The sequence below is a fragment of the Babylonia areolata genome, chromosome 16 (genome assembly GCF_041734735.1).
Source record: "Babylonia areolata isolate BAREFJ2019XMU chromosome 16, ASM4173473v1, whole genome shotgun sequence".
NCBI classification, from domain to species: Eukaryota; Metazoa; Mollusca; class Gastropoda; order Neogastropoda; family Buccinidae; genus Babylonia; species Babylonia areolata.
Genome location: NC_134891.1, coordinates 18,788,337 through 18,795,836, shown reverse-complemented (window position 1 = coordinate 18,795,836; position 7,500 = coordinate 18,788,337).

Below are 7,500 nucleotides of genomic sequence, written 5' to 3'. Positions count from 1 at the left end.
CTCTCTCTCTCTGTGTCTCTGTCTCTCTCTCTCTCTCTCTCTCTCTCCCCACCCCCACCAGCCCCTCCACCACGTCTCTCTCTCTTTCTGCTTAGCACCCTTTGCTGAAGGATGAGGACAAGAGCAGGAACGATAACTCCCTGCTGGGAGACTTATATGCCCTTGGGGACGGAGCGCTCGTGCAGGCCGCTTCTTCGTCCGCCCTCCCAGCCCCCCACCTCCCTCCAGTCCCTCCTCCCCCTCCCCCCTCCCCGATCCCCCGCCCTGTGTAACCCCCCAACTCCAACTCCCTTACCTACTACACCGTTCCTTTCCATCAGTTCACTTCAGTCCCAGTGAAATGGCTGCACTGGTTTGGCTTCTGCCCGTCCTCCTGCTCCCAGTGTGCTGTTGCTGGTTGTGGTATAGTATTGGGGGTTGGGGGGGGGGGGGGTGGGGGGGGGGGGGAGGGAGGGGTGTGGGTGTGGAGAGGGGCTTCTCGTTCTGGCAAGACACTTTTAACAGAGAGAGAGAGGGGGCGGGGGGTTGGGGGTGGGGGGGTGGGGCAACGTAGATGGGTGGGCGGATGGGGTGTTGGGGGGAGGGGGTGTGGAGGGTGTGGGGGTGTTTGTGTGGGCAAGCTACGTATATACATGCATTACACACACACACACACACACACACACACACACACACATATATATATATATATATATATATATATATATATATATAGAGAGAGAGAGAGAGAGAGAGAGAGAGAGAGAGAGAGAGATTTTCATTAAATTAATCTGTTTTGTTTTGGCTTTTTTGCCGCGTTGTAACTAGCATAAACTTGGATTTTTGAGGATGAGGAGCCATGTAATTTAAGTCAGTCCATTTCAACAATATGATGTATGTCCTTTTGTAAATCGATGCATTCTGTAGTTCCATTTTTAGGCTTTGTCAGTGAAAAGTAATATCATCAGCAAAACGTTTCACAAGATTCATTTATTACGACGTCTTGCTATGGTGAAAAAATGCAATGGAAACATCATTAAAGCAAATTGAAAATAAGATTGGACCTTATGCTGAACCCTGTGGAACACCGCGTTTAACAAATAGGAACAAGGACACAATAGATTCTAACAACCAATCTTCAGCTGTTAAGCTGTTTATGGTTTAACCACTGCATCAGCCGATCTTATGTCATCACGACCATAAAAAGCAAATTTCCTGGAGAGAAGATCGTGGAAATCAATGTCAAAAGCTTCAGCGAAATCAAAAAAATCCTGTTCCAGTGATGAAATCATAATCAATATTTTGAGTGTCGCTCTTCTGTTAGTTTGAGAGAGAGAGAGGGAGACAGACAGACAGACAGAGACAGAGAGACAGACAGACAGAGACAGAGACAGACAGACAGACAGACAGATAGACAGACAAATGGAACGGTGCACATGAGAATGCCTGAACATGATGAAAGTAAATGATTTTTGTGACTTCTGAAAGAGAATGCCCCATATTTTTTTTAGCAAGTATTTTGACGGTTTGGTTCTGAGTCCACAGGCCTTTTGAGCTGGCGATTGTCAGGACTGTCAGAATATTCATTATGAATTAATCGGAAAAAAAAAAAAAACAAAAAACACAACACCTACAACACAAATGAACACACACACACACACACACACACACACACACACACACACGACACACAAACACACACACACACTACATACCACACACCCTTCTTTCCTACCTACCTACCGCCCTCCCCCCCGTCCCTCCTCCCACACCCCACTCCACACTCATCCAACCCCCACAACGTCACCTCCCGCCCCCCCCCCCCCACTCCCTTACCCACCCACCTCCACTCCACCACCCCTCACCCCCAAAGTGTCTTCATTGACTCGCTTTCACAACATCCCTCGACATTCACGGTGGTTGAAGAAAGAGCGAGAGGGGGGGGGGGGGGGGGGGGGGGGGGGGGGAGAGAAGAAAAAAAAAAAGAAGGTTTGCTCACGTTAACCTCCAAACGACAGGTGTGAACCCTTGTATGTCTCCTCCCCCCACCCCCCACCCCGACCCCTACACATCCACCCGTCTCACCCACTAAACCCCAACTGCTCACCCCTACCCCCACCCTCACCTACCCCCTTCCTTCACGCCTCCATGCCCTTGCCCCTTCACCCCCCCCCCCTTCCTTCTTCTACTCCCCCTCCTTCCTCCTCTCTCTCCCCCCTCCCCTCTCTCTCTCTATGTCCCTGTCTCTCTGTCTCTGTCACTCGGTCTCTCTGTCTCTATCTCTGTCTCCCTCTGTATCTATCTCTCCTCCCCCTCTCTCTCCCACTGTATATATATATATATATATATATATATATATATATATATATATATATATATATATATATATATATATATATCCCGCTCTCTCTCTCTCCTCCTCTCTCTCCTTCTCTCCCCTCTCTCTCCTCCTGTCTCCACCCCTCTCTCTCTCCCCCTATCTCTCCCACTATATCTCTATCTCCCTATCTCCCCTCTCTCTCTCTCCCTCTCTCTCCTTCTCTCTCCCTCTCTCTCCCACTATCTCTCTCCCTATCTCCCTCTCTCTTTCCCTCCCCTCTCTCTCTCCCCCTCTCTCTCCCACTATCTCTCTCTCTCCCTATTTCCCCCTCTCTCCCCCTCTCTCTCCCTCTCTCTCCCCTCTCTCTCTCTCCCTCTCTTTCTGAATCACTGTCTTTCTGTCTGCCTGTCTGTCTCTTTGTCTCTGTCCATAGGTTTATCTCTCTGTCTCTCCATCTGTCTTTTTCTCCACCTCTGTGTCTGTCTCTCTGTCTGGCTGCCTATCGGTCTGCATATATGTATGTATGCATCTATGTATCTATGCATGTATGTATGCATGCATACATGAATGAATCAATGTACGTATGTAGGTCTGTAGGTATGAAGGCTAGGTATGCATGTGTATCTCTCTCTGTCTATCTGTCTTTTTTTGTCTTTTTTTTTGTTTCGCTGTCTCTGTCTGTCTGTCTGTCTCTCCCCTTTCTCTCTCTCTCTCCCCCTCTCTCTCCCACTATCTCTCTCCCTATCTCCCTCATTCTCTCCCTCTCTCTCTCCCCCTCTCTCCCGTCTTCTCTCTCTCTCTCTCTCCTTCTCTCACCCCTCTCTCCCCCTCCCTCTCTCTCTCACCCTCTCTCCCCTCCTCTCTCTCTCTCTCTCCCTCCTCTGCTCCACGCTTGTGTGCTAATGAATCAAAAAACCGACCTCGGACAAATTCATGCACCGCTGGCGAAGAAACCTTGAGCTTCACCTGTGCGTGTATAATATGAGGACGGAACGGAAACAGATTTGGAATCACCCTTGGAGGAGGAGGAAGAGGAGGAGGAGGAGGAGGAGGCGGAAGAGGAGGAAGAGGTGGAAGTGGAAGAGGAGGAAGAGGAGGAAGAGGAGGAAAAGGAGGAAGAGGGAGAAGAAGTGGAAGAGGAGAAAGAGGTGGAAGAAGTGGAAGAGGTGGAAGAGGAGGAAGAGGAAGAGGAGAAAAAGGAGGAAGAGGGAGAAGAAGTGGAAGAGGAGAAAGAGGTGAAGAAGTGGAAGAGGAGGAAGAGGAGGAAGAGGAGGAAGAGGAAGAAGAGAAGGAAGAGGAGGAAGAAAAGGAAGTGGAGAAAGAGGAGGAAGTGGAGAAAGAGGGGGAAGAGGAGGAAGAGAAGGAAGTGGAGAAAGAGGGGGAAGAAGTGGAAAAGGAGGAAGAAGTGGAAGAGGTGGAAGAGGAGGAAGAGGTGTAAGAGGAGGAAGAAGTGGAATAGGAGGAAGAGGAGGAAGAGGAGGAAGAAGAGAAAGAGGAGGAAGGGAAGGAAGAGGAGGAAGAGGGGGAAGAAGAGAAAGAGGAGGAAGAGAAGGAAAAAGAGGAAGAGGTGGAAGAGGAGGAAGAGAAGAAGAGGAGGAAGAGGTGTAAGAGGAGGAAGAAGTGGAATAGGAGGAAGAGAAGGAAGAAGAGAAAGAGGAGGAAGAGGAGGAAAAGGAGGAAGAGGTGGAAGAGGGAGAAGAAGTGGAAAAGGAGGAAGAAGTGGAAGAGGTGGAAGAGGAGGAAGACGTGGAATAGGAGAGGGAAGAGAAGGAAGAGGGGGAAGAAGAGAAAGAGGGGGAAAGGGGGAAGGAAAAGGGGGAAAGAGTGGAAGGGGGAGGAAGGGAAAAAGGAAAAAAGGAAGAGGGAGGGAAAAAGGGGGGGAAGAGAAAAGAGGGGGGAAGAGAAAAAAGGGGGAAGAGGAAAAAGGAGGAAAGGGAAGAAAAGAGGGGGAAAGAGAAAAAAGGGGGAAGGGGGGAAGGAAAAGGGGAAAGGGGAAAGGGAAGAAAAAGAAGAGGGGGAAGAAGGAAAAAGGGGAAGGGGGAAAAAGGAGAGGAAGGGGGAAAGAAAGGAAGGGGAGGAAAAGGGGGAAAAGGGAAGGAAGGGAGGAAGAGGGGGAAGAGGAAAAAAGTGAAGGGAGGAAGAAGGAAGAGGAGGAAAGGAAAAGGAAAAAGGGGAAGGGGGAAAAAAGGAAAAAGGGAAAGAGGGGGAAAAAAAAAAAGGAAAAAAGGAGGAAAAGGGGAAAGGAAGAGGAGAGGCGGAAGAGCAGGAAGAGGAGGAAATGGCTGGGTGGATAGGGTAGTTGCTGGGGAAGGTGTTGGAGTGGGAGAAGTGGATGGGATGTTAGAATTTGAAACAGATTCGCGCGCGTGCATACGCGCGTACACACACACACACACACACACACACACACACACACACACACACACGCACGCACACATCTGGATCATCTGTGTGTGTGTGTGTGTGTGTGTGTGTGTGTGTGTTTGCGTGCTTGCTTGCTTGCTTACTTGTGTGTGTGTGTGCGCGCGCGCACGTGCATGTTTGTGTGTCTGTGTGTGTGGTGTGTGTGTGTGTGTGTGTGTGTGTGTGTGTGTGTGTGTGTGCGTGTGTACGTGTGTGTGTGTCTGTGTGTGTGTGTTTCCACCCCCCTTTCTCCAGCTGATCAGAGTTTTTGCAATTACACTCTTCACGCCCGCCCCTGGTGAAACGAAACCAGGCCCCTTGGGGACAACAGCTTCACACTGTGATGTTCTCACCACTACTGCACGTGCCACTCCAGTGTGTGTGTGTGGGGGTGTGTGGAAAAGGAGGAAGAAGTGGAAGAGGTGGAAGAAGAAGAAGAGGAGGAAGAGAAGAAAGAGGAGGAAGAGGAGGAAGAGGAGGAGGAAGAGAAGGGAAACGTGGAATAGGAGGAAGAGAAGGAAGAAGAGGAAGAGGTGGAAGAGGAGGAAGAGAAGGAAGACAAGGGAAACGTGGAATAGGAGGAAGAGAAGGAATAGTAGGAAGAGGTGGAAGAGGTGAAAGAGGTAGAAGAGGAGGAAGTGGAAGAGGTGGAACAGAAGGAAGAGGAAGAGGAGGAAGAGAAGGAAGTGGAGAAAGAGGAGGAAGAGAAGGAAGAGAAGGAAAAGGAGGAGGCGGCGAAAGAGAAGGAAGAGAAGGAAGAGGAGGAAGAGGAAGAAGAGAAGGAAGAGGAGGAAGAGGAGGAAATGGCTGGGTGGATAGGGTAGTTGCTGGGGAAGGTGTTGGAGTGGGAAATAGTGGATGGGATGTTAGAATTTGAAACAGATTTGCGCGCGTGTGTGCGCGCGTACACACACACACACACACACACACACACGCACACATATCTGGATCATCTCTGTGTGTGTGTGTGTGTGTGTGTGGGTGTGTGTTTGCGTGCTTGCTTGCTTACTTGTGTGTGTGTGTGTGCGTGCGCGCACGTGCATGTTTGTGTGTGTGTGTGTGTGTGTGCGTGTGTACGTGTGTGTGTGTCTGTGTGTGTGTGTTTCCACCCCCCTTTCTCCAGCTGATCAGAGTTTTTGCAATTACACTCTTCACGCCCGCCCCTGGTGAAGCGAAACCAGGCCCCTGGGGACAACAGCTTCACACTGTGATGTTCTCACCACTACTGCACGTGCCACTCCAGTGTGTGTGTGTGTGGGTGTGGGTAGGGTGTGGGGGATGTGTGTGTGTGTGTGTGTGTGTGTGTATGTGTGTGTGTTCTTATGTGTGGGTAGGAGATGGTGGGTTGCGTGCGTGCGTGCGTGCGTGTGTGTGTGTGTGTGTGTGTGTGTGTGTGTGTATGTGTGTGTGTGGAGGGGGGGGGAAGAAGGGGGGGGGGGCGAGGGGGATGGTGTGTGTCTGTATGTGTGTGTGTGTGTGTGTGTTTGTCTGTGTGTGTGTGTGTGTGTGTGTTTGTGTGTGTGTGTGTGTGTGTGTGTGGAGGGGTGGGGTGGGTGGAGGGGGGAGAGGAGAGGTAGAGGTAGGGGGATGGTGGGTTGGGCTGCTGCTGCTGCTCTCTCTCTCTGTGTGTGTGTGTGTGTCTGTGTGTGTGTGTGTGTGTGTGTGTGTGTGTGCGTTTATGTCTGTGTGTATGTGCGTGTGTTTATGTGTGGGTTGCGTGCGCACGTGTGTGTGTGTATGTGTGTGTTTGCGTTTGTGTTTTGTGTGTATGTGTGTGTGCTTATGTGTGGGTTGCGTGCGTGCGTGCGTGCGTGCGTGGGGTGTGAGGGGGAGCAACTCTGTTGCGACCAATGGTGTGCATAAGTAACGGAGACATGTTACTCAATTTTATCAATTTCTTTGTTGTATTTGGAAATGTTGTTTTTCAGAGAGAGATAGGACTGTCAGTTTGTGAATGACGTCAGTTTTGTTTTGTGAAAGCGGTCTGCTGTGAGTATTCGCAAGTTGATATTGTTTTTGTGTTTTTTTTTAATCGCAGAGTGAACGGAGTCAGCCATATTTGTTAACATTTTGAAATCTATCTACACTCACTGACTTTTCAAAGTAGTAGTGTTTGCAGTCATGACTGAACTCTGTATATTTTACGCGAATCGTTGTTTTATCCAAGGTGTATTTTAACTCACTCAGTACGGCCGGTCCTCTCTTCTCCTCTACACAGACCACTCGGATGTCCAGTGGGTGTCTCAATGACCCAACCTTTAGCTTCCGTCGTCAGAATTGTGGTGTTCTTTGTCAACATTCACCTCTTCAGTATAAGAGCCTTCCGCTTGCAATATTTTGATGATGGTAATTGGGGTGAAACGCTGTTAACGTCGTCTCTTTCGCCGTTCGTATGGAGAGAGTTAACTAGTAAAAGTGAATTTCGTTTTATTCATTCTGTAGGGAAGCTACTTTTTCTTCTGTTTATATATATATATATATATATATATATATATATATTTTTTTTTTTTTTTTAATTGACGTGTGTGTGTGTGTGTGTGTGTGTGTGTGTGTGTGTGTGTGTGTGTGTGCGCTTGATATTTTAGTTTCGGAAATTTTTAACTTGTTTTATCTTTTAACCATAAGTCTTAGATGTTGATTATGTTTATTTTTTTAGATTGTGCTTATATATATATTTTTCAAACTGAAGGTCTTATATAAAACTGACTGTGCTTAATTTTTCATGTTCTTCATATTTTTCATCATGTATTATTAATTTACTCTTACTTTGTTTTGGAAATGCTACACATTATACGTGT